The sequence below is a fragment of the Scyliorhinus canicula genome, chromosome 10 (assembly GCF_902713615.1).
Source record: "Scyliorhinus canicula chromosome 10, sScyCan1.1, whole genome shotgun sequence".
Taxonomy (NCBI): Eukaryota; Metazoa; Chordata; class Chondrichthyes; order Carcharhiniformes; family Scyliorhinidae; genus Scyliorhinus; species Scyliorhinus canicula.
In genome coordinates, this window is record NC_052155.1 from 21,124,989 (window position 1) to 21,152,392 (window position 27,404).

The following is a 27,404-nucleotide window of genomic DNA, read 5'->3' on the forward strand; positions in this document are numbered from 1 at the left end:
TTCACTTTGGAAGGAGTAACAGGAATGCAGAGTACTGGGCTAATGGCAAGATTCTTGGTAGTGTAGATAAACAGAGAGCACTCGGCATCCAGGTACATAAATCCCTGAAAGTTGCCACCCAGGTTAATAGGGCTGTTAAGAAGGCATATGGTGTGCTAGCCTTTATCAGTAGGGGGATTGAGTTTCGGAGCCACAAGGTCATGCTGCAGCTGTACATAACTCTGGTGCGGCCGCTCCTGGAGTACTGCGTGCAGTTCTGGTCACCACATTATAGGAAGGATGTGGAAGCTTTGGAAAGGGTTCAGAGGAGATTTATTAGGATGTTGCCTGGTATGGAGGGAAGGTCTTACGAGGAAAGGCTCAGGGACTTGAGGTTGTTTTCGTTAGAGAGGAGAAGGCTGAGAGGTGACTTAATAGAGACATATAAAATAGTCAGAGGGTTAGATAGGGTGGACAGTGAGAGTCTCTTTCCTCGGATGGTGATGACCAACACGAGGGGACATAGCTTTAAATTGAGGGGTGGTAGATATAGGACAGATGTCAGAGGCAGTTTCTTTACTCAGAGAGTAGTAGGGGTGTGGAACGCCCTGCCTGCAACAGTAGTAGACTCGCCAACTTTAAGGGCATTTAAGTGGTCACTGGATAGACATATGGATGAAAATGGAATAGTGTAGGTCAGATAGGCTTCAGATGATTTCACAGGTCGGCGCAACATCGAGGGCCGAAGGGCCCGTACTGCGCTGTAATGTTCTATGTTCTATGTTCTAATCCATGTACCTATCCAATAGCCGCTTGAAGGTCCCTAACGTTTCCGACTCAACTATTTCCACAGGCAGTGCATTCCATGCCCCCACTACTCTCTGGGAAAAGAGCCTACCTCTGACATCCCCCCTATATCTTCCACCATTTACCTTAAATTTATGTCCCCTTGTAATGGTTTGTTCCACCCGGGGAAAAAGTCTCTGACTGTCTACTCTATCTATTCCCCTGATCATCTTATAAACCTCAATCAAGTCGCCCCTCATCCTTCTCTGTTCTAATGAGAAAAGGCCTAGCACCCTCAACCTTTCCTTGTAAGACCTACTCTCCATTCCAGGCAACATCCTGGTAAATCTCCTTTGCACCTTTTCCAAAGCTTCCACATCCTTCCTAAAATGAGGTGACCAGAACTGTACACAATACTCCAAATGTGGCCTGACCAAGGTTTTGTACAGCTGCATCATCACCTCACGGCTCTTAAACTCAATCCCTCTGCTAATGAACGCTAGCACACCATAGGCCTTCTTCACAGCTCTATCCACTTGAGTGGCAACCTTCAAAGATCTATGAACATAGACCCCAAGATCTCTCTGCTCCTCTACATTGCCAAGAACCCTACCGTTAACCCTGTATTCCGCATTCATATTTGTCCTTCCAAAATGGACAACCTCACACTTGTCAGGGTTAAACTCCATCTGCCACTTCTCAGCCCAGCTCTGCATCCTATCTATGTCTCTTTGAAGCCGACAACAGCATTCCTCACTATCCACAACTCCACCAACCTTCGTATCATCTGCAAATTTACTGACCCACCCTTCAACTCCCTCATCCAAGTCGTTAATGAAAATCACAAACAGCAGAGGACCCAGAACTGATCCCTGCGGTACGCCACTGGTAACTGGGCTCCAGGCTGAATATTTGCCATCCACCACCACTCTCTGTCTTCTATCGATTAGCCAGTTTGTTATCCAACTGGCCAAATTTTCCACTATCCCATGCCTCCTTACTTTCTGCATAAGCCTACCATGGGGAACCTTATCAAATGCCTTACTAAAATCCATGTACACTACATCCACTGCTTTACCTTCATCCACATGCTTGGTCACCTCCTCAAATAAGTCAATAAGACTTGTAAGGCAAGACCTACCCCTCACAAATCCATGCTGACTATCCCTAATCAAGCAGTGTCTTTCCAGATGCTCAGAAATCCTATCCCTCAGTACCCTTTCCATTACTTTGCCTACCACTGAAGTAAGACTAACTGGCTTGTAATTCCCAGGGTTATCCCTATTCCCTTTTTTGAACAGGGGCACGACATTCGCCACTCTCCAATCCTCTGGTACCACCCCTGTTGACAGCGAGGATGAAAAGATCATTGCCAACGGCTTTGCAATTTCATTTCTTGCTTCCCATAGAATCCTTGGATATATCCCGTCAGGCCCGGGGGACTTGTCTATCCTCAAGTTTTTCAAAATGCCCAACACATCTTCCTTCCTAACAAGTATCTCCTCGAGCTTACCAGTCTGTTTCACACTGTCCTCTCCAACAATGTGGCCCCTCTCGTTTTTAAATACTGAAGAAAAATACTTGTTCAAGACCTCTCCTATCTCTTCAGACTCAATACACAATCTCCCGCTACTGTCCTTGATCGGACCTACCCTCACTCTAGTCATTCTCATATTTCTCACATATGTGTAAAAGGCCTTGGGGTTTTCCTTGATCCTACCCGCCAAAGATTTTTCATGCCCACTCTTAGCTCTCCTAATCCCTTTCTTCAGTTCCCTCCTGGCTGTCTTGTATCCCTCCAGCGCCCTGTCTGAACCTTGTTTCCTCAGCCTTACATAAATCTCCTTCTTCCTCTTAACAAGACATTCAACCTCTCTTGTCAACCCTGGTTCCCTCACTCGACCATCTCTTCCCTGCCTGACAGGGACATACATATCAAAAACACGCAGTACCTGTTCCTTGAACAAGTTCCACATTTCACTTGTATCCTTCCCTGACAGCCTATGTTCTCAACTTATGCACTTCAATTCTTGTCTGACAGCATTGTATTTACCCTTCCCCCAATTGTAAACCTTTCCCTGTTGCATGCACCTATCCCTCTCCATTACTAAAGTGAAAGTCACAGAATTGTGGTCACTACCTCCAAAATGCTCCCCCATCTATCACCTGCCCTGGTTCATTACCAAGTACCAAATCCAATATGGCCTCCCCTCTGGTCGGACAATCTACATACTGTGTTAGAAAAGCTTCCTGGGCACACTGCACAAACACTACCCCATCGAAACTATTTGATCTAAAGAGTTTCCACTCAATGTTTGGGAAGTTGAAGTCACCCATGACTACTACCCTGTGACTTCTGCACCTTTCCAAAATCTGTTTCCTAATCGGTTTCTCCACATCTCTGCTGCTATTGGGGGGCCTATAGAAAACTCCCAACAAGGTGACTGCTCCTTTCCTATTTCTGACTTCAATCCATATTACCTCAGTAGGCAGATACCCCTCGAACTGCCTTTCTGCAGCTGTTATACTATCTCTAATTAACAATGCCACCCCCACCTCCTTTACCATCCTCCCTAATCTTGTTGAAACATCTATAACAAGGGACCTCCAACAACCATTTCTGCCCCTCTTCTATCCAAGTTTCCGTGATGGCCACCACATCGTAGTCCCAAGTACCGATCCATGCCTTAAGTTCACCCACCTTATTCCTGATGCTTCTTGCATTGAAGTATACACACTTCAACCCATCTCCTTGCCTGCAAGTACTCTCCTTTGTCAGTGTTACCTTCCCCACTGTATCACTACGTGCTTTGGCGTCCTGAATACCGGCTTCCTTAGTTGCTGGACTACAAATCCGGTTCCCATTCCCCTGCCAAATTAGTTTAAACCCTCCCGAAGACTACTAGAAAACCTCCCCCCCCAGGATATTGGTGCCCCTCTGGTTCAGATGCAACCCGTCCTGCTTGTACAGGTCCCACCTTCCCCAGAATGCACTCCAATTATCCAAATACCTGAAGCCCTCCCTCCTACACCATTCCTGCAGCCACATGTTCAACTGCACTCTCTCCCTATTCCTAGCCTCGCTATCACGTGGCACCGGCAACAAACCAGAGATGACAACTCTGCCTGTCCTGGCCTTTAACTTCCAGCCTAACTCCCTAAACTTGTTTATTACCTCTACACCCCTTGCCCTACCTACATCGTTGGTACCAATGTGCACCACGACTTCTGGCTGCTCACCCTCCCCGTTCAGGATCCTGAAGACACGATCCGAGACATCCCTGGCCCTAGCACCCAGGAGGCAACATACCTTCCGGGAGTCTCGCTCGCGACCACAGAATCTCCAATCTATTGCCCTAACCATTAAATCTCCTATTACTATTGCTTTTCTATGCTCCCGCCTTCCCTTCTGAGCCCCAGAGCCAGACTCAGCGCCAGAGACCTGGCCGCTAGGGCCTTCCCCCAGTAGGTCATCCCCCCAACAGCATCCAAAACGTTACACTTGTTTTGAAGGGGAACGGGCACAAGGGATCCCTGCACTGTCTGCCTGTTAGTTTTCCTTTCCCTGACTGTAACCCAGCTACTCTTGTTCAGTACCTTGGATGTGGCTACCTCCCTATAACTCTTCTCGATAACCCCCTCTGCCCCCCGGATGATCCGAAGTTCATCCAGCTCCAGCTCCAGTTCCCTAACACGGTCTCTGAGGAGCTGGAGTTGGGTGCACCTCCCGCAGGGATAGTCAGCGGGGACACCAGTGGTATCCCTCACCACCCACATCCTACAGGAGGAGCATGCAACTGCCCTAGCCTCCATCCCCTCTTACTTTACAGAATTAGCTGCCCCGTAGACCAACTGGACCTCTGCCCTCTGACTCTGCTTCCAGTCAGCTGTACTCTAAACTCCTGGCTCCCTTCACTCTCTTTGATAAATATAGGAAATTAAATGTAAAGCGCACCTTACTCCCTCTTCACCTAACTCCCTCAGTCACCAAACTCTCACTGTAGCACTCAAATGCAACCAGTTCAGCACTCCGTCAGTCACCAAACTCTCACTGTAACACTCAAATGCAACCAGTTCAACACTCCGTCAGTCACCAAACTCTCACTGTAGCACTCAAATGCAACCAGTTCAGCACTCCTTCAGTCACCAAACTCTCACTGTAGCACTCAAATGCAACCAGTTCAACACTCTAGTGCAAACAAAGTCTGCACTGTAACTAGCTCAGATTTATACTGTGTCTCTAGCCTCTGAAAACTGGCCTCATCCAATTAACTAATTAACAAGCTCCAGCTGCAAGTACCTACAAGTAGAACCTTGTTTAAAGCTAATTCAAAATTCACCTTCTTATAGACCAAACAGTAACTTTGAAGTTAATTGACTAAATAAAAGAAATACTAGACTTCAAATAAAAATGAACCCTTATACTCCCTCAGTCACCAAACTCTCACTGTAGCACTCAAATGCAACCAGTTCAGCACTCCAGCGCCAAAACCAGCGGCAACGGCCTTTGATGCCCGCCGCGCAGCGTCGGGGCTGGCCGAAAGGCTTTCGCCGGTTCGCGCATGCGCCGGTGCGTCAGCGGCCGCTGATGTCACCACCGGTGCATGCGCGGTAGGGGGGTCTCTTCCGCCTCTGCCATGGTGGAGGCCGTGGCGACGGCGGAAGAAAAAGAGTGCCCCCACGGCACTGGCCACCCGCCGATCGGTGGGCCCCGATCGCGGGCCAGGCCACGGTGGGGCCACCCTCCCGGGGTCCGATCGCCCCGCGCCCCGCCCCCCAGGACCTGGGGGCCTGCTCGTGCCGCCAATCCCACCGGCACCAGAGGTGCTCCAATTCCCGCCGGCAGGAGAGGCCTGTCAGCGCGGGACTTCGGCCCATTGTGGGCCGGCGAATCGCCGCCGTGGGCACGCCGATCGGCGCGGCGTGATTCCCGCTCTCGCCAATTCCCAGGTGGCGGAGAATTCCGGCCACGGCGAGGGCGGGATTTACGCTGGCCCCGGGCGATTCCCCGACCCTGCGTGGGTCGGAGAATTCCGCCCAAGGTTTCAAAACGGTGAAAGACTGTTGAAAGCTGAAACATTAAGGGATTTGGGGATCCTTGTGCATAAATCACAAAAAGTTAGCATGCAAGTTCAGCCGAAAGTTAGGAAGGCAAATGGAATGTTGGCCTTTATTTCAAAGGGAATGGAGTATAAAGATAGGGAAGTCTTGCTAAAACTGTACAAGGCACTAATTAGGCCACACCTGGAATACTGTGAACAGTTTTGGTTCCCTTAGCTAAGGAAAGATATACTGGCATTGGAGGCAGTCCAGCGAAGGTTCATAATGTTGTTCCCGGCTATGGGGGGAGTTTTTTATGAGGAGAGGTTGAATAGATTGTGCTTGTACTCACTGGAGTTTGGAAGAATGAGGGGCGACCTTATTGAGAAGTATAGGATTCTCAGGTGCCTGACAGGGTAGAAGCTTAGAGATTGTCTCCCCTTGTGGGAGAGTCTAGGACCAGAGGGCATAATCTCAGAGTAAGGGGTCACTCATTTAAGACAGAGATGAGGAGGAACTTCTTCTCTCGGAGGGTAGTGAATCTGTGGAATTCTTTACCGTGGAGAGCTGTGGAAGCTGGGTCGTTAAGTATGTTCACGGCTGACTTCCGGTGGCGCCCTCGAGGAGGCAGGTCGCAGGTCGGATCGCTCCCGCCCGAGATGGGCAAACGGACCTTTGTCAACGGACTTTTTAGGGACCTGGCAGCCTGAATTGGTGGAGGAGACGACAGGGAAGAGGCTTTCTTCCCGGGGTATGGGCAGCTGGACCAGAAGCGGTCGAGTGGAGCGGCAAGGATCGAAGCGGGAGCAGCGGGGAACCCAGGCCGGGCGGCCAAGCATGGCGGACGGCGGGGACCGGGGAGCGGAGGCTCACTGGCCAAGGGAGGAGCAGATGGAGTTTTTCAAGAACTGCTTCGCCGAGCTGAGGAGGGACACGCTGGACCCGATGAGAGCGGTGATGGACCGAATGGTCGAGACACAGGCGGCCCAAGGGAAGGCGCTCAGGGAGGTCGAGGCGAAGCTCTCCAGTCAGGAGGGCACGGTAACGGAGCTGGAGCACGAGGTGGAGGAGCTGAACGCCCGTCAGAGGAGGATGCAGGAGCAGCTTGAAGAGCTGGGGAACAGAGCCAGGAGGCAGAATTTACGAATCGTTGGCCTCCCCGAGGGCTGCGAGGGGTCGGATGTGGGCGCATACGTGACGGGTATGCTTGAGGCGCTGATGGGACCGGAGGCCTTCCCGCAACCCCTGGAGTTGGATGGGGCACATAGAGCCCCCGCAAGGAAGCCCAGGACGGGCGACCGACCGAGGGCCTTGGTGGTCCGCTTTCACCGGCTTGCTGACAGGGAACGTGTGCTGCGATGGGCCAAGGCGGAGAGGAGCAGCAGATGGGAGAACTGCGAGGTGCGCATTTACCAGGACTTGGGAACGGAGCTGGCCAAGAGGCGTGCAGGATTCATCAAGGTAAAGGCAGCCCTCTACAAAAAGGAGGTGAGGTTTGGAATGCTATATCCTGCAAAGCTTTGGGTTACGTTTGAGGAACTCCACTACTATTTTGAGACACCAGAACAGGTTTGGACCTTTATTAAAGACAAGAAGCTGGACTTGAACTAATGGGCACTTAGTTCTTTCAGTGCTGTACAGTGGCGGCGGCCTGTTAACTTAAAATTGCTCTGATTAGGACTTTTACTAAAAAAAAAGAAGCTGGACTGGAACTAAAGGACTCGGGGCTTTCAGACATTTTGTGTGGCGGCGGTTTGTTAAACTATCCTGTACTGCAATGTTTATCCAAGATTGTTTTCAGCCTGGACAGAGAGTGGGGGCTGGAGGGCGCACTGTTTAGGGTCCTTTGGGGGGATTGCAATGGGGGGGGGGGGGGGGGATTGCAATGGGGGGGGGGGCCTGTGCTTGGTACCTTTTGGTGCGAGATCGGGGCCTCTGATAAGGGGATGGGCTAGGGGCTAGTCACGGGACTTGAAAGGGCTCGGTGGGATACAATTAGGTTAATGGGTCCCTGGCGTGTGGGGGGAGGGCCTGAGCGCTGGGACGGGAGACAGGTAGGCGCCAAGGGCAGGGGTCAGTGTGACTAGCGTAGGTCAGGGGGCACCAGGGAGATCGGAGGGGGGGCGGGGCGGGCTAGGGCCAAGCGCAGGGCTGACCTGGCAGGTCAGGCCTGGGGGAGTAGGGGAGACCAGGCGGAGGGGGGCGGGGAGGGGGAAGAGGGTTAGGGCCACGTTAGTTTAGTTTAGTTGAACACGTGTGGCATGGGCAAACAGAGCTGGCAGGGAAAGTGCCTTATGGAAGGATCTTTGGCTTCAACATTTATTAACATGTTTATTCTTTCCCACTGTTCGTTCTCACTATGTTAAGGCTCTTTGCACAGGGCCATTTTTCGCTTTGTAACTGTTACAAATTTGTGTTAAATAAAAAACTTCAAAAAAAAAAAAAAGTATGTTCACGGCTGATCTAGACAGATTTTAATCAACAAGGAAATCAAGGGGGAAGGGGATAAGGTGGGAAAGTGCAGTTGAGAATTATCATTTCAGATCAGTCGTGATCTGACTGAATTGTGAAGCAGACGTAATGGCCTACTTCTGCTTCTCCGTCTTATGGGAAATAACAATTAATAGAGCAATGGTCCTTTAAAGGGTGAGACTGGAGAATTAATAATGGGAAACAAGGTCATGGTTGAAGAAATGAGCAGGTGTTTTGTATCTGTCTTCACTGTAGAAGACACAAGAAACATACCAGGAAGCTTGAAAATCAAGAGCAAAAATGGAGGTAAGAACTTAGCTTTCATCCTAGGATCTTAAATGAAGTGACTACAGAGATAGTTGATGCATTGTTTGTGATTTTCCAAAATTACCTAGATCCTGGAAAGGTTCAGGCTGATTGGAAAATCACGAATGTGTAATCTGTGTTCAAGAAAGGAGAAGGAAAGCAGGAAACTGTCGGCCAGTTAATCTAACATCTCTCACTGGGAAAATGCGCGAATCCATTATCAAGACGGACATTTAGAGAATTTTAATACAATCAGGCAGCCTCAACATGGTTTTGTGAAAGGGAAATTGTGTTTGACTAATTCATTCAAATTCCTTAAGGAAGTAACGAGCAAGATGGTTAAAGGGGAACCTGTAGATGTGGTATATTTTGATTTTCAAAAAACATTTGAAAGGAGCCACATTAAAAATTACTGCACAAAATAAGAGCTCATGGAGTCAGAGGTAACATATTAGCATGGATAGAAGATTGGTCAATGAACAGGAGGCAAAGAGGTGGAGTTAATAGGTCATTTGTTTTTTTTTAGCTGGCATGAATGTCATTCCACAGAGATCAATGCTGGAGCTTTATCTATTTACAAACAATGACTTGGATGAAGGAAATGAATGTATGGGATCTAAGCTTTCCTTTAAGACAAAGATAGGTGGGAAAGTAAGTTGTCAGGACAACATAAAGCCCACATTCTCACAAACTGGAAGGTTTGAAAACTCCAGAGTCAAAATGGCACTGGAGCCCAGAATCTGGAAGTCCAGCCCTGTATCTGACACCCACCATGTCTACCAGGAAGGTACAAGAGGAACGTTTGTTTTACATAACCATCAGGTCCCCCCTCATGGTTGGCACTACCAGGGATCGCCCTGTCCTGTTGCGACCACCCAGTTTGGTCATCACGTCTGCTTTCTATTTTTGGAAATCAGTAATGATTTCTGGTGGCCTCATGCAGGAGACCCAGGCCTTGAACAGGCTGAGCATATTTAAATAAGTTTAAAGACTCATATAAATGGGTGTGAACCAGGTTGCCTCATGCACCATGGGCTGGGGGCATCGCACTCTGTTCGGTGCCTGGCACGAATCCTGTTTATAGCATCTTCCACTATTCACTGGCTGTCAGGCGCAGCAGGGCATTAGAATTACACCCATTATCTCTCAGATTTGGTTGCAGAATGCTTCGGCAATCTTCAAGTGCAATTTCATTCTTCAAGCACAAGGACACAACTTACACTTGCTAAAATGCAATTATTCTCCAGGACAAAGTATCACTAAAGCTCAATTCCCTCAAAGTTTAAATCATCCAAAGCAAGCTCTGGTTGAGAATAACTACTTATTCGTATCCTTTTTATTTTGCAATTTCCTGCTCTTTTCTGCACCTTGTTCCACTTTTCCATACCTTACTTAACTTTCCGTTTGCTTCACATGTTGCCAGGTTCAGTTGGCCTTCTGTAATTTTCCTAAAGAATTTGTTCTTGCTCCAATAGGTATGAAGGATACGTCAGTCAGTGTACACTGACCAGGACAGTTAACAGTAAGCATGTTCGTTTGCCGATTGATTCTTTCTCTCGAAACTTCCTTTGTGTGACCTGTACCGAAAACAGAAAAGAGCCTATCAGTGCTTTTGTTGTGTACGTGAAACCTTAGCTTTCTTCCTGCAAGGGAATTAAAAAATATTTAGGGTATTCATGAAAATGGGATGCTTAGTTTGTCAGAGATGGAGACTCAAGTTTCAGTGTAACCCCGTCCCTTCAGGCAGTGTGTGTATGAAGTTACTAATGGTGTGTGTGATGGTGTTTGCCTTCACAGAGACTGTGATGATTGCTGGTGATTGATGACTTGCAGGTAGTTCAGCAATGTGTGCTCTGAATATCTGTTACAGTCACAGGACCTGAGAGCTATGCCAACATCAATAACAAAAAAGAAGAAACACTGAATGTGAACTTTTATAAACAGGCTGGGGCACAATACAGTTCGACTTGATGTGCCATATTTGTTTAGTGATAATCAGTACAGCGTTTTGAAATAATCAGACACCTTTTTCTCCATCTTGCCCTCTTTTCAGGAGTAATTGGGTTTTTATTTCACTCATCAATGTATCTACCTGCATTCATCCTTTGTGATACAATGCAACATCTTCTCCTGAACCGGCAAAATTTCAAATTTAAATCCACTCCTGTGAAAACATGAAACTCAAAACAGGATTTGCGCTGCATGTCATTTCAGGTTGTTGCAAGTTATTTTTCATTCATTAACAAACTACAAAAATGTAATTGTCTGATAACTGGGTACTGACTAAACCTTTGTTGAAGTTCCTTAACGTAGCATTGCCACCTATTATTTTTGGGGTATTGGCCAGGATTTTCCAGACTCGCCGTGTTGGGACTGGGAGGCCAGCCACAAGCCTCTTGCCCTTGAATCTTGCAAGAGGATTTCTGATGCTCGAAATCGCGGGATTTAATGAAATCTCGCAAGACGTCACAAGGTGGAACTTGCCGTCACTGGGCATGATTCAAATCTACATATTTAAATAAGCCACTACACTAATTTAAATAAGCGTTTGCAGCATTCTCCCGGTGCCCAGAAACTCACAGCCATGTCTGTGAGACCTCACCAGGAAGTTTTTTCGTGCTGGTTTCCACAAATGTGGTCCAGTTGTAATGGCACTTGGAGTGGGGGGAAGGGGCAGGGGTGGAATCCCAGGCCAGTCGTGATGGCGCCTTATAATAATAATAATCTTTATTGTCACAAATAGGCTTACATTAATGCTGCAATGAAGTTACCGTGAAAAGCCCCTATTCGCCGCATTCCGGTTCTTGTTCGGGTACACAGAGGGAGAATTCAGAATTTCCAATTCACCTAACAACACGTCTTTCGGGACTTGAGGGAGGAAACCGGAGCACCCGGGGGAAACCCACGCAGACACGGGGAGAGCATGCAGACTCCACACAGACAATGACCCAAGCCAAGAATCGAACCTGTGACGCTGCCGCTGTGAAGCCACAGAGCTAACCACTATGCTACCTTGCTGCCCACCTTGGGGTCTTGCTGGGGACTTGACAACAGGGCAGGATGGTGCCCTGGCACTCCCTTTGGAACCTGGGACCTTGGCACTGCCAGCCTGGCACCTTGGCAGTGGCACTCTGGCAGTGGATTCCTGGTACTGCCAGGGTGCCATTGTCAGGCTGGAAGGGTACTATCAGGCTGCCAGAGCTAAGGTTGGCACTGCCAGCGATCGGGCGGGGTGGGGTCTTAACAGGTGGAGGAGGATGAGCGGCTGTTCTTGGGGGCCACCACGAGGTTGGGAGGGGGATGATCGAACGTGGGTGGGAATTGCTGGAAAGCCGTGGGTGGGGGGGGGGGGAGAAGAAAGATCCGGCCACCCAGATAAAATGGTGCCCCGATCTGCGAGGAGCCTTTGCTGCTAGGCTCGCCAGCAGGGAGTAACTCAAATGTGACCTCATCAGGGAGAAACTCCCCAAGACCAAGAGAAACAGCAAAGTGCCATTGAGGTGTTTCTCAGTGCTGCAGCCACCAATAAACACCCCACTAAACCCACCCAAAACCAGACATGAATCTGGTTGAATCATGCCATTAACTTTGTGGTGGCGCAGTGGTTAGCACAGCTGCCTCACGGCGACGAGGTCCCAGGTTCGATCCTGGCTCTGGGTCACTGTCCGTGTGCACATTCTCCCCGTGTTTGCGTGGGTTTCGCCCCCACAACCCAAAGATGTGCAGGGTGGGTGGATTGGCCACGCTGAATTGCCCCTTAATTGGAAAAAATGAATTGGGTACTCTAAATTTATTTTTTAAAAACTTTGTTTCGCTCTCTCTCCACAGATGCTGTCAGACCTGCTGAGTATTTCCAGCATTTGCTGTTTTTATTTCAGATTTCTAGTATTTTGTTTTTGTTTTAATAATGATCTTTTCATGATTTAATTGCTTCTCCTTTCTTACTTAGATCTCTGCTCCCCAGTTATATCTGGATTTAGAAATTAAAGAAAGCTATTATGGAATAATGAGAGAGCAGAACAGGCTTACCTCATCACGTTTTTCAGATCTCTTATAGTACTTCAAATGGAATGGATTACTGTTGAAATGCAATGATCATTGTTGTGCAGTCAAATAGAGCTACCAGTTTGCATTTTGGAAAAGTCAGGATTTTCTGCCCTCCCACAGCATGTTTCCTGGTCGTAGAGGCAGTTCTTCTTTGGCCACCAGCATGGTCTTCCAGTCCCATCGATGTCAATGATGTTATGCGTGGCTCTCCCGTTCTGCCATTGGGAAACCCACTGCGGGGGTCACTTCAGCGGGGATGGAAGATACCGACGGTGGGAAGGGCTGGAAAATCTTACCCATTCAGTTGAAAGTTCAGTTAATTTGTTTTCCAGTGGTTGGTTGAGGGAGGAATGTTAGCCAGGCAGCATTCTTTTCTTGTACAATATCTGTTTTAAAACTTCACCTGAAAAACAGCACCTTCAGGAGAGAAAGACTTCCTTGCTACTGCACTGGAGAATCAGTGTAAATGATGATATGGAGTAGGACTTGAACCCCTTAACCTTCTGAAGAGCCCTACAATTCAGCCCAGATGCCATTCTGGACTGGAAATTTTAACTGGCAAATCTGGAAAACCTTTAGTTTAATTTAAATGTGTGCTATGGAAACCAAACAGGCATACGCAGAATAATAGAATCTAGGATTCATGTCACAACACGATATATAAGTGGCAATGACATTGATATAACTGGTAATATTGCAGCATCTGGACCAGGAGATTGACTGTTTGAGCTGGAACCTGGGTCTTGTGTTTAATGCTGGAAGCGCTATACTGCATTAGTGATTGCTACATCATTGGATAATATATTTTAAATGAGAGATTATCCATTGTTAATATCTTGTTCAAACAGTGGTGTGTATTATTTGCAAAATGGCACAGTAGTTTTATTACCCAACAGGATCTACAATATTTTCATACATGCTCCACATGAACAAAGTACCTTATTTCATTTGGCAAACCTGAATAAACATCTTAATATTCATTACATTTTCAAGTTACTATTTACGTGAAATTTAGTGTACTCGGCAAAGTAAATGTTTGCATAAACTGGTTTACAGTACAATGAACAAATATTTATTGAGGACAAAAGCACTATTGAAGATTCAAAGCTTTACAATTTCTCCTAAAACAGTCACGCCTCCCCATGCAGTGTTTAGTGCATCGACCATTTTAGTTTGTTATAAAAACAACTATAAAACCACACCAGCACAAAATAGCAATCTCAGGATACACTTCTGGTTTATAAACAATGAACTGTTATGTTAAAGTCCAATGTCCTTTACCGAGAACATTTTTGTTGGTTTGGAATGATTCACATCAAATTATTATAAATAGACCTAAGGCACTTTATACCTTATCATGACGGCACTTTCAATGGTAAAGGGTTTATTGACCTTAATGCTGGATTAACACACTTCCTTTAACTAAACTAACATGGCATGACATGTCTGTGACTCTTGAAATGCTTAATTTTTCAGTATAATTGTTTTTCGAACCAATTGAGGAATGCTTTATTTGTAATAAAAAAATCTTAAATTATTGTTATGTATTGTTAAGATAATGAATGATTCTTTTTGCAGAAGAAAAGTTATCAAATAGAAGATAAAGACAGTGGAGACTTATTTATTTATCATGTTATGGGATGTAGGCATTACTGGCCAGTGCAGCATAGATTATCCATCCTTACTTACCCTTAAGAAGGCGGTAGTGAGCTATCTTTTTGAACAGCTGCAGTCCATTTCATGTAGGTACACCACAGTGCTGTTAGTGAGGGAGTTCCAGGCTTTTGACCGAGTGACAGTGAAGGAATGGTGATTTAGGCCTGGATTCTCCACCCCGTGATGCTAGCAGAGAATCAGGTGTCAGGCCGAAATCGAGGTTTGCACCGGACGCCGAACTGACTGCTATGTTCATCCCCCCCCTCGCTGGTGGCGGGATCGGGGTTCACGCCTGCATGCCAGTGGAAGGATGCTAATGGCTCATTTGCACCCACTGAGTGGGCCCAGCATCAGAGTCTCCAGGCCCTTGCGATTTTACGATTCTCAAGGCCAGAATCATGTGGGCAGGGATCATTACTGGTATTTAGGTAAAAGGTAGAGTCGCCATAGTCCCAGATGGCTGTAGGCTGCTTTGCCTTTACTGGTGGTGACGTAACCTGAAGATCACCACACGTCATGCAAGAAGCAAGGTTGAGAAGGTAGGGCCTTCATGAATAACATCAGCCCAGTGTGGGAATTGAACCCCTGCTGCTGGCATTGCACTGCATTATGAATCAGCTGTCTACTCAAGTGAGCTAAACCTGTCTGCAGCAGTATTTGCCAGTATTTACTGGTATTTACCAGCGTGGTCCTGATGTGGTGGACCTCGCTCTGGGCCAAGGGGGTAACCTCTTAAGGTAGCTGACTTAAAGTCCTCTCAAGGGTCACCCTATCCCACAATGCATGACCTGCCCACTCCTCCTCAACCAGACCTCCTCCCACTCCCCCCCCCCCCCCACGCACCCCGAGACCCCCTAAATGGGAGACCTCCCACAGAGACTCCCTGAATAGGGAGGACCCCTTAGATAGAGAGAACCCCCGCAGAGATCCACTTGCTAAAGGGACCTCCCCAGAGACCCCCAAACTAAAGGACCCCCCCCCTCCCCCCCACATACCCCTCCAGAAAAGAGACCCCTAGCTGGAAGCTGGAGAGCACTTCAGACAGGGGAAGTGACAAAACCTACTGGCAGGCAGACTTGCGATGCGGGTGTTGACCAGCCGGGGGCCCTCGCTATCAGGCTGCCCGCTCAAGATAGCGGCCCCATATCGGCAATCCCTCGTATTCCTCGCCAAGCATAATGCTGAATTGCTTTTCAGTTCCAATTCACCTTCACAGGAGAACAAACAGAGAATCCCGGCCATAGTTTCACATCAGGATGGTGTGTGATTTGGAGCAGGACTCTCAAGTGGTGGTGTTTCTGTATATCTACAGTCTTGTCCTTCCAGGTAGTTGAGGTCCTAGATTTGGAAGGTGCTGTCGAAGGAGCCTTGGTGAGTTGTTGCAGTGAATCTCATATATGGTGCACACTACTGCCACTGTGTGTTGGTAGAGGAGGGAATGAATATTTAATGTGGGGAATGGGGAGCCAATCAAGCAGGCTGGTATGCCCTGAATGGTGCCAGGTTTCTTGAGTTTAGTTGGAGCTGAATCGATCCTGGCAAGTGGAGAATATTCCATTCCACCCCTGACTTGTGCTTTGTATGTTAAGGAATGGGTTAACAGACATTCCAATGTGATGTCTCATGGATGTACAGTAATTGACACTGATATGTAAAGAGGCAGCTAACACAGAAGGGGTACTCGGGAAGTTGAACAAATGTGTATATGGATTAAATGATGAGTCTAGAGTCCGGTATTTTTCGGTAAGGTCAGTTTTGTTGAAGTTAGGTTGTTGCCAGTTGAAAGCCGACCCGGCAATGTCTATTGGCACTGTAAAGGAAATCTTTCTGGCATCTTCAAGATGCATGTCAATGATTTTTTGTTGGGTGGGACTAGTGATTTCGAAGCTATTGTAATCTCTGGGTTGAGGAAAGAATTCAGGGTTGGAAATCAGGCCTTCGGTGCATTTAAGTACATTGGATCGGAAATCGGACAGACTGAGTTAGGTGCAACTTTACGTGCAATCTCATTTGGAAAGCATCAGTCCAATAGCAATTAGTCGTGGCCAAGTTTCAGAAAAAGACGCAGTGATTTCAAAGATTGAAAAAAGGCAACTGCGTAGTTTGAGTGGGCACCTGAATTGGTTAGATAGACAGACTAGACCGGACGTTGGTTTTGATGTCTTAGAGTCGAGTACAAAAATGAATGATCCTAAAGTGGAAGACATAATGAGAGCAAATAAAGCTCAAACTAAAAATGCAGGAGTATGTTTTGAAGTTCCTGGTTTGAGGTGGTCTTAGGCACTAGAAACTCATAGTTTATAGCAATGCGTTCTATGCAAATTTATGTGATGGGGTTTCAAGCACAGAGGGTTTTATAATTTTCCTTTTGGGGAACAATGGTAAATGTTGCCCTCTTGTGTGGGAAACAAAGAAAATAAGGAGAGTGGTCAAGAGCACTTTGGCTGCTGAGACATTAAGCCTTGTAGAGGTGGTGGATATGACTTTTTATATATCCCAGATATTGGCAGATGTTTTGGGATTAGGGGATTTGGGTAACATACCCTTTGAGTGTCATATTGACAATAAATCCCTGTGGGAAAATGTGCACTCTACAAAAAGTGTGAATGAGAAAAGGTTAAGGATAGACATCACAAGTTTAAAGCAGATGTTGGACAGAGGGGAGATAGCAAAAAATTAAATGGGTCGACAGTAGCTATCAATTGTCCGATTGTTTTACGAAAACAAAATTACAAGAAACTCAAAAACACAAAAGCAATTTCACCCCCTCTTGTTTTCCATTTTTTATTGGAAGGAAAAATATAACAGTCACAGAAACAGAGGATTTTAAGGACAGCCGCCTATTTCTGTGACTGTTTTTTTCCTTCCAAAAAAATGGAAAACAAGAGGGGGCGAAATTGCGTTTGTGTTTTTGAGTTTCTTGTCATTTTGTTTTTTCTGGGGAAACCAATATTTACCAAATTATTTTTTTTCTGCAAGGAAGGGGAGACTGTAAAGCAATGGGTTAAGAGGCATTCCAGTTAGATGTCTCATTGATGTTAAGCATCCAATAATTGACACTGATATGTAAAGAGGTTGCAGGTGGCACTTGTTTGATGTAGTGTGGGATAGAGTTTTGTATAGATTGTATTCAAGGAAAATAAAGATGTCTTGGGAAAGGAGCAGAACTCTTGACTCTTTACTGAACAGCAATCAGAATCTAACATTGTAGCCACAGTATTTATATGGCTGAGTCCAGTTCAGTTTCTGTTTCATGGTAATCGCCACACCACCATTATTTGCAGATGCTCAACAGTCAGAGGGTTTGGCCTTAGAGACCATTATTTGCAGAACTCCTCAACATCTGCCAGATCCATCATTGGGCAGACAATGGGCATGATGAAACCCACCTCTGGTGACTTGAGAAGATTTTTTTCAGTTCAAGAGGCATGGCCAACAGCAGGACCAAGAATCTTCTGAGGAATATTAGAGGGTGCTGCCAAACAACCTGAGAGACTAAAGAAGACATGAGTGCAAGTAATGTTGGCAACTACAAAACCTGGTAGGCAGATCTTGATACAGGATATTTTCTCCCAATATACTACAGACCCTTTCCATTTCCAATCCTCTTTCCCTGTCTTTGGAATATGGGAACATGGAAACAAGAGTTGGCCATTCAGCCCCGCGAGCTTCTTCTGTCACCATTCAATGATATCTTGTCTGATCTGTTTCTTAACTCTGTCCACATGCACTGGTTCCATAATCCTTAATATCCAAGAACGATTTACTGGCCCTAGATTAAAATTATTAATTGAGCTACTTAGAAGTATAGGAGTGGGGTAGGCCACTTGACCCTTCAACCCTGCTCCGCCATTCATTATGACCATTGCTAATCATCTAACTCTATAGCCTGTTCGCACCATGACCATTAATGCATCCATTACTTCCAGAGCCGCATCCTTAAGCACTCTGGGATGTAGGTTATCAGGCCATGGGCATTTATCAGCCTTCAATCCGATCAATTGCTCCAACATTATTTCTCTACTAATACTGATTTCTTTCAGTTCTTCCCTCTTATGAAGAACATACAAACTAGGAGCAGGATTTGGCAAATAAGCCCCTCTAGCCTGCTCCACAATTCAATATGATCATGGCTGATCTCATCTGAGCCTCAACTCCACTTTCCTGCCCATTCTCCAGAATCCTTCAACCCCATTACTAATTAAAAATCTGTCACTTCCTTAAATTTACTCAATGACCCAGCATCTACCGCACTCTGGGGTAGTGAATTCCAGAGATTCACAACCACTTGAGAGAAGAAATTTCTTCCCAGCTCTGTTTTAAATCTGCTACACCTTATCCTAAAACTATAAACTCTCATTCTAGAATGCCCCCACAAGAGGAAGCATCTGCTGTACATCTGCTTTGTCAGTACCTTTTATTATCTTATATACCTCAATTAGCTCTTATCTCATTCTTCTGAACTTGAGAGCGTCGGCCAAAACTGCTCAATTTCTCTTCACAAGATAAACCCCTCATAAGAACAAAAGAACGAGGAGCAGGAGAAAGCCATCTGGCCCTTGGGCCTGCTCCACCATTCAATGAGAACTAGGAGCAGGAATAGGCCATCTGGCCCCTCGAGCCTGCTCCGCCATTCAATCAGAACTAGGAGCAAGAGTAGGCCATCTGGCCCCTCGAGCCTGTGATGAGCCATCAATTGCACGAGAGACGAGTTGCTTTACAAAAGTTAGGCTTTAATAAACTAGAACTTAGCCCTGCGGTTGTCTACAATAAAATGGACGACCGCCAGGCGCTTCGACTATTTATACTTCGGTAAGGAGGCGTGGTTAACTCAGCCTCTCAACCAATCGGAGAGCAGTCACATGACTGGTCTCAACCAATCGGTCGGGAGGCACATGACCGACCAGGGCCAATGGTAAGCCAGTGTTCTGCACCAATGGCAGACAGCTATGCAAATCATATCACCACAGCCTGCTCCGCCATTCAATGAGAACTAGGAGCAAGAGTAGGCCGTCTGGCCCCTCAAGCCTGCTGTGCCATTCAATGAGAACTAGGTGCAGGAGTAGGCCATCTGGCCCCTCGAGCCTGCTCCGCCATTCAATGAGATCATGGCTGATCTTTTGTGGACTCAGCTCCACTTTCTGGCCCGAACACCAGAAACCTTAATCCCTTTATTCTTCAAAAAACTATCTATCTTTATCTTGAAAAATTTAATGAAGGAGCCTCAACTGCTTTACTGGACAAGGAATTCCATAGATTCACAACCCTTTGGGTGAAGAAGTTCCTCCGAAACTCATTCCTAAATCTACTTCCCCTTATTTTGAGGCTATGCCCCTTAGTTCTGCTTTCACCCACCAGTGGAAACAATCTGCCCGCATCTATCCTACATATTCTCTTCATAATTTTATATGTTTCTATAAGATCCCCCCCGCATCCTTCTAAATTCCAACGAGTACAGTCCCAGTCTACTCAACCTCTCCTCGTAATCCAACCCCTTCAGCTCTGGGATTAACTTGGTGAATCTCCTCTGCACATCCTCCAGCACCAGTACGTCCTTTCTCAGGTAAGGAGACCAAAACTGAACACAATACTCCAGGTGTGGCCTCACTAACACCTTATACAATTGCAATATAACCTCCCTAATCTTAAACTCCATTCTTCTAGCAAGGAAGGACAAATCTCCATTTGCCTTCTTAATCACCTGTTGCACATGTAAACCAACTTTTTGTGACTCATGCACTGGCATACCCAGGTCTTTCTGCACAGCAGCATATTTTAATATGTTATTATTTAAATAATAATTCCTTTTGCTGTTATTCCTACCAAAATGGATAACCTCACATTTGTCAACATTGTATTCCATCTGCCAGACCCTAGCCCATTCACTTAACCTATCTAAATCCCTCTGCAGACTTTCGGTATCCTCTGCACTTTTCGCTTTACCACTCATCTTAGCGTCGTCTACAAACCTGGACACATTGCACTTGATCCCCAACTCCAAATCATCTATGTAAATTGTGAACAATTGTGGGCCCAACACGGATCCCTGAGGGACACCACTAACTACCGATTGCTAACCAGAGAAACACACATTAATCCCCACTCTTTGCTTTCTATTAATTAACCAATCCTCTATCCATGCTACTACTTTACCCTTAATGCTATGCATCTTTATCCTATGCATCTTATTATCATCTTATTCTCATCTCAGGAATCAATTGAGTGAACCTTCTCTGAAATGCCTCAAATGTAACCAATGGATCCACTATCTCCGCTGACACTTCCTCTAACACCCGAGGATGTAGACCATAAGACCACAAGACATAGGAGCAGAATTAGGCCACTCAGCCCATCGAGTCTGCTCTGCCATTCAATCATGGCTGATATTTTCTCATCCCCATTCTCCTGCCTTCTCCCCATAATCCTTGATCCCCTTATTAATCAGGAACCTATCTACCTCTGTTTTAAAGACATAATGATTTGGTCTCCACAGCCTTCTGTGGCAAAGAGTTCCACAGATTCAGCACTCTCTGGCTGAAGAAATTCCTCCTCATCTCTGTTTTAAAGGATCGTCCTTTTAGTCTGAGATGGAGTCCTCTGGTTCTAGTTTTTCCTACAAGTAGAAACATCCTCTCCACATCCAGTCTATACAGGCCTCGCAGTATCCTGTAAGTTTCAATAAGATCCCCCCTCACCCTTCTGAACTCCAACGAGTACAGACCCAGAGTCCTCAACCGTTCCTCATGCGACATGTTCTTCATTACAGGGATTATTCTTGTGAACCTCCTCTGGACCCATTCCACGCTCAGCACATTCTTCCTTAGATATGGGACCCAAAACTGCTCACAATACTCCAAATTGAGCCTGACCAGGGCATTATACAACCTCAGAAGCACATCCATGGTCTTGTATTCTTGACCTCTTGACATGAATGCCAACATTGCATTTGCCCTCTTAATTGCCGACTGAACCTTCACGTTAACCTTAAGAGAAACGTGAACAAAGACTCCCAAGTCCCTTTGTGTGTTTGATTTCCTGAGCATTTCCCCATTTAGAAAATAGTCTATGCCTAAGTTCTTCTTTCCATAGTGCACAACCTCACACTTTTCCACATTGTATTTCATTTGCCACTTCATTGCCCACTCTCCTAGCTTCTTCAAATCCTTCTGCAGCCCCCTTGCTTCCTCAATACTACCTGTCCCTCTACAGATCTTTGTATCATCTGCAAACTTAGCAATAGTGCCTTCAGTTCCTTCTTCCAGGTCATTAATATATACTGTGAAAAGTTGTGGTCCCAGCACAGACTCCTGAGGCACAGCACTACTCACCGGCTGCCATCCTGAAAAAGACCCCTTTATCAATTTTTTCAGAAATTGGCTAGCTGTAAGAAGACAAAGGGTGGTGGTTGACGGGAAATGTTCAGACTGCTGTCCAGTTACTAGTGGTGTACCACAAGGATCTGTTTTGGGGCCACTGCTGTTTGCCATTTTTATAAATGACCTGGAGGAGGGCGTAGAAGGGTGGGTGAGTAAATTTGCAGATGACACGAAAGTCGATGGAGTTGTGGACAGTGCGGAAGGATGTTGCAGGTTACAGAGGGACATAGATAAGCTGCAGAGCTGGGCTGAGAGGTGGCAAATGGAGTTTAATGCAAAAAAGTGTGAGGTGATTCATTGATTCATTTTGGAAGGAGTAACAGGAAGACAGAGTACTGGGCAAATGGTAAGATTCTTGGTAGTGTGGATGAGCAGAGAGATCTCAGTGTCCATGTACATAGATCCCTGAAAGTTGCCACCCAGGTTGAGAGGGTTGTTGAGAAGGCAGACGGTGTGTTAGCTTTTAAAGGCAGAGGGATTGAGTTTCGGAGCCATGAGGGCATGTTGCAGCTGTACAAAACTCTGGTGCAGCCTCATTTGGAGTATTGTGTGCAGTTCTGGTCGCCGCATTATAGGAAGGATGTGGAAGCATTGGAAAGGATGCAGAGGAGATTTACCAGAATGCTGCCTGGTATGGAGGGAAGATCTTAAGAGGAAAGGCTGAGGGACTTAAGGCTGTTTTCGTTAGAGAGAAGAAGGTTAAGAGGTGACTTCATTGAGGCATACAAGATGATCAGAGGATTATATAGGGTAGACAGTGAGAGCCTTTTTCCTCGGATGGTGATGGCTAGCACGAGGGGACATAGCTTTAAATTGAGGGGAGATAGATATAGGACAGATGTCAGAGGTAGGTTCTTTACTCAGAGAGTAGTAAGGACGTGGAATGCCCTGCCTGCAACAGTAGTGGACTCGCCAACATTAAGGGCATTTAAATGGTCACTGGATAAACATATGGATGATAAGGGAATAGTGTAGATGGGCTTTAGAGTGGTTTCACAGGTCGGCGCAACATCGAGGGCCGAAGGGCCTGTACTGCGCTGTAATGTTCTATGTTCTATGTTCTAAGACAATTATTCAAAACTCTGCTATTTTCTTATTTTCATTTGCAATGGTGCCCCTGTCTATTTTTAAAGGGCCACATTAGTCAGTGACTGCTCTTTCTCTTCTAATATAAATTTATATTTTTGTGTTTGTCATGATATACCCCTATGTATTCTCTAATAAATCACAGAAGTTGCACTGCAACCTTAATTATGTACCAGACAGGCTATATTACTTTAAGGTTTGTCATTCCGCAACCACACAAATGAAATTCAGTGCCAATCCTTTTCCTGCATATTCTAATGCTAAAACTATGAATTGTCCCTGATTTAGTTTTTTTTAACCATAAGCTTACCATGTGCCTCTAGCGTTTAACTATCTCATGAAGTACATCTTCTTGGTGCAATACTTGTGACCAGGGTCTGTGAGGCGCCAGACAGCTGAGAGTCTGTGAGGAAGCTCTGAGTACAATTTCTGTCAGTATGGCCTAATTCTGGCAACTGCTGTTCACCTGGTGTGGGGTCAGCCTGGGGGCATTGACTACAATTTGGCTGCTCAGAAGCTCATGGAATCAGAGTGGAGATGACAGCATGGACATGCTGTCACAATGCCGTCTGGTTGTCCTTGCTCAGGGTCTCTATATCATATTGACTGTCGATCAATGGGTGAGGAGGCTTCTGCTGCACAAGTGGCATTGCTGGAGCTCCTGATAATCAACAGCCAGCTCATTTTCAGGTAAGCCATCCAAAGAGGTGGTGGCAATGCAGTTGATTACCTGCTTTGTAGCAGTTTGAGCATTTATGAGCAATTGTAAACCTGGCATGATGGCCCAGGTCATGAGGAGATACATTCCAAGATGTAATTGGAGCTACCATTTGCACCAAGATTAGTTGCATACTTACTATGTTAACATGAGAACTCACATATGCTGATTGTGGAATCCCTCGCACTAGACCTGATCATTTGAATGTCTAATGCACGTCCCAAATGATTTCAACAATTTTTCGATCCAAAAATAGCCTTCTTTACAAATGCCCTTCTTAGCTCCGGATGAGCATAAGATGGCCCTAAAGCAGGCGACTGACTACGAGTGCAACTATTCCATTGCTCTGACTTCTACACATTTTTCAATGAAGTTTGCTGAGTTTTTGAAACTGCACTTTATAAATCTGGGGTGTGCTCAAAGACTGAATTGCTGGATAACTATACCCGCGCAAAAGCTAAACAGTTCCGAAATAGCAAATTTGCATGGTTGGTGTAGATTCATGAATAAAACTCTCACAGAAAAAGAGAAGTTCTATTGTAGGCATAACCCTGTGCCCATACCTACAGGCTGTAAATACATGTACCTGTATGAATGCACAGTGTGATTATTCTCAATAAGATCAGAATAAAAAATAAATAAATGTCAATTGCTTACAAGTAAAGATCTCATGAAACATGGCATTCTGAAGACAATAGAGCCACGAGTTTCCGTTGTGTTGCACTGTACAAGCTAATGCAAAAGACCAAAGCATTTCAAGCTCAAGGTTCATTCAGCATAAATCTACGTTCCTTTGCACTGGTTTAAAAAACATTATTGGCCTTTAATGTGCCATCGGATTGCCACTATCATCACTGAATTCTGAAGTCCCTGTCTCGCCCAACCTTCCTCACTCAAATGAGTCAAACAGGAGCAGCGAACCGCGCCCCCAACTGCATTGTCGTAGCGTAACTGGGACACAGACAGGTAAGTCACTCCCCCTTTCTACGGCAGTAGCTGTCATAAATGAGGGGGCGGAGGTTCAAAGGGACATTTGCAAGGAGCAGGTAAGGGCAGCATGGTAGCATAGTGGTTAGCACAGTTGCTTCACAGCTCCAGGGTCCCAGGTTCAATTCCCAGCTGGATCACTGTCTGTGAGGAGTCTGCACGTCCTCCCTGTGCCTGCGTGGGTTTCCTCCGGGTGCTCCGGTTTCCTCCCACAGCCCAAAGATGAGCAGGTTAGGTGTATTGGCCATGATAAATTGCCCTTAGTGCCCAAAAAATGTTAGGTGGGTGTTGCTGGGTTGCGGCGATAGGGTGGATAGATGGGCTTCAGTAAGGTGCTCTTTGTAAGGGCCGGTGTTGACTTGATGGGCCGAATGGCCTCACCCTGCGCTGTAAATTATATGATTCTATGATTAAGTTTAGGGAATAGAGGAGGCAATGATTGGGATTGGCCCAGGAGGATGGGAGATTAGACCAGTGTTATGGGGGAGAGGGAAGGGGTCGGACCAGGTGTTCGGGGGGGGCGATTAAGCCCAAAGTTGGGGGGAGATCAGTTTGTGGTGTTTGGGGGTGTGGTCAATCCCAGCCTTTGAGGGAAGGGAATCGGACCCGGTGTTGGGGGGGGGGGTCGGACCCAGTGTTGTGGGGGAGGGGGAGGAGGTCGGACCCAGTGTTGTGGTGGAGGTGGGGGTTGGACTGGTGGGGGGGTGGGGCATCAGTCCAGGAGGGTGGGGGTTTGTTTGGGAGGGGATCAGTCAGGAGGGAGGTCAGTCCGGGAGGGGGTCAGTCTGGGAATTGGGGCAGTTGGACTGAGTTGCACCGGGAGGGTCGGTCGGGTAGGGGGGGAATCCTGTCGGGCTGGGGGGCTTCAGATCACCAGATGAGGAGAGAAGGCTGGGGGAGCAGTGAGGGGGTTGGGTCAGCTGTGGGATAGGTGTAGTGGGTTTCCTGGGAGAGGGGCTGTGTTTGTGCGGGGTGTCCCATGGGAGATTGGGCCCAGGTGCTTAAATAGTTAACCTGGAGTTCAAAGTTTTCCTTCTAATTTTCAGAGTAGCTATCAAAAGCTGGCAGAACCATCAGAAGTTAGTGATTTAAATCACTTTGCAGAGAATCATCATAGAATCCTTACAGTGCAGAAGTAGGCCATTTGGCCCATCGAGCCTGCAATGACCCTTCGAAGGACCACCTTACTCAGGCTGAATTCCCTGCCCTATTCATGCAACCTAAGGGGCAATTTAGCATGGCCAAATCACCCAGCCTGCACATTTTTGGACTCTGCCGGGTGGTTCCCAGCTCAGCCCAATTGTCCAGAGGAAGTTAGTGCTTCTGGGCAATTGCTGGGTAAAGCCTTAGATGGGAACCTCCGAGATGGATTCCCAACGTATCATAGGGTTACCCTCTAAATGCGCACTGGGTAACCTGGACGTTATGGGCCATTGTGCTGAAAGACGGTTCTGCTCTCAAAACAGGCCAAATCCCATGGTGGCTGTGTGATAGTTGTGCCTGTTTGTGGACCTGCAAAGGGGCTGTTATAATTAAGCTTGGTTTGTGGTCTAAAGGCGCTAACAGACATCCTTCATTTTCTTAATTTACAAAGAAATCGACTGCTGTACACCGATATAGCAAGCAACAAATAATTCTGTACAGTATCTCTTAATCATTTTCAGTTATTTCAAATTGGATTACTCACAGATGGCAGACTAGACATTTTTTTTGATAGATTAATTTTCAGCTGTATAAATAAAACTGCACCAGGTTACTATTTTCAAATATATTGAAGATTATTCTTAACGCAAATTTAAAAAAAAAAAAATTGTTACGTTCTAAAGTGTTTCCTGATTGCACTGGTTCATGGATGATTCTACATTTGGCTCTATACAAATGATTTTCAACTTCAGCAAAAGATTCACTTCACAAAATTAGTGCAATTTTGAGTACAATTTGCACCTGGATCACCAATTTCACCCACTGCAGAAACCCTTGGCCTACAGGTCATGAACTTATGTTAACATTATTTTCCACATATTAGTTTAAGATTTTCGGTTAGAGGCTCATGTCTTGTCGTTTGCTGAAGAATAATTCCACTAATTAGAGTGCCAATGGCCCAGGGATTTCTAAATAAACCTTTCACACACAATGGCTGTCAGAATTCTCTCTTGATGCAGAAAACTGATATCAACAGTGTTTAGTTTCAGACCATTGAATAAACGAGGTTTCATTCAGAATTTTTACATCTTTTCCAGATGGCTAGGCAACGCAATCAAAAATGTCCAAGGCAGAACTGAACTAGTTGCTGGAGAATTGTTCAGAACAGGAATTGTTTGGAAAAGAAAGCAGCCAGACATACTTTCAAAGTGTTGGTCTGGCGTTTCTGGAGATCCGAGGACATGGATTTTTATAAGTATAATGATTGCCTTTTATATTAAACAATATATGCTCATCAGGTCGCTCGAGAGCCTGAAAATATTATGCAAAGTTTTGTAATATCACAGTCAATGTGCGCACAATGTGTGAATTAAACATTCATTATAGCCCAATTAATGCATGGGATCATTAATTTTTTATTAAAAAATTGACTTCCTTTGGTCTTCTCTTCATGGTGGAAATGTGCTGACAATTGGAAACATAACTGAGGTTTTTTTGCTTTTAAACCAATTGTTCAAAGTATTTCAGTGATTATTTTTGATTAAACATGCAATGTTGCACAAGAACCAGGATCTACTCAGAGCAGAACAAATCTTGAAGGATCATCAGTATTTGTTTTATTTCACATTTAAAAAATTAATTGGTGTTTGAACTTTGAAAGATTTGAAAATATTTCCGTAGCTGGATCATTAATGAAACCGGAGAGGTAAATGTATGACTGAAGGCTGATGTGTTTTTCCCTTCACCATGGATAATTCTGTATGTCTATACACAAATGGATAAGTGATTCTGGTTAGACAAACGGGAAG

At 45.9% G+C, this 27,404-nt stretch overlaps 1 long non-coding RNA gene across 1 annotated transcript in view; it reads left to right on the forward strand.

The window, feature by feature from the left end:
• The window catches only part of LOC119972927, a 46,464-nt gene extending 19,636 nt beyond the window's left edge, over positions 1–26,828 (forward strand). The window contains exon 3 of the long non-coding RNA XR_005462176.1: positions 26,694–26,828. This is a non-coding gene — a long non-coding RNA (uncharacterized LOC119972927). The remainder of the gene's footprint in view (positions 1–26,693) is intronic.
• Positions 26,829–27,404: the final 576 nt, after the last annotated feature.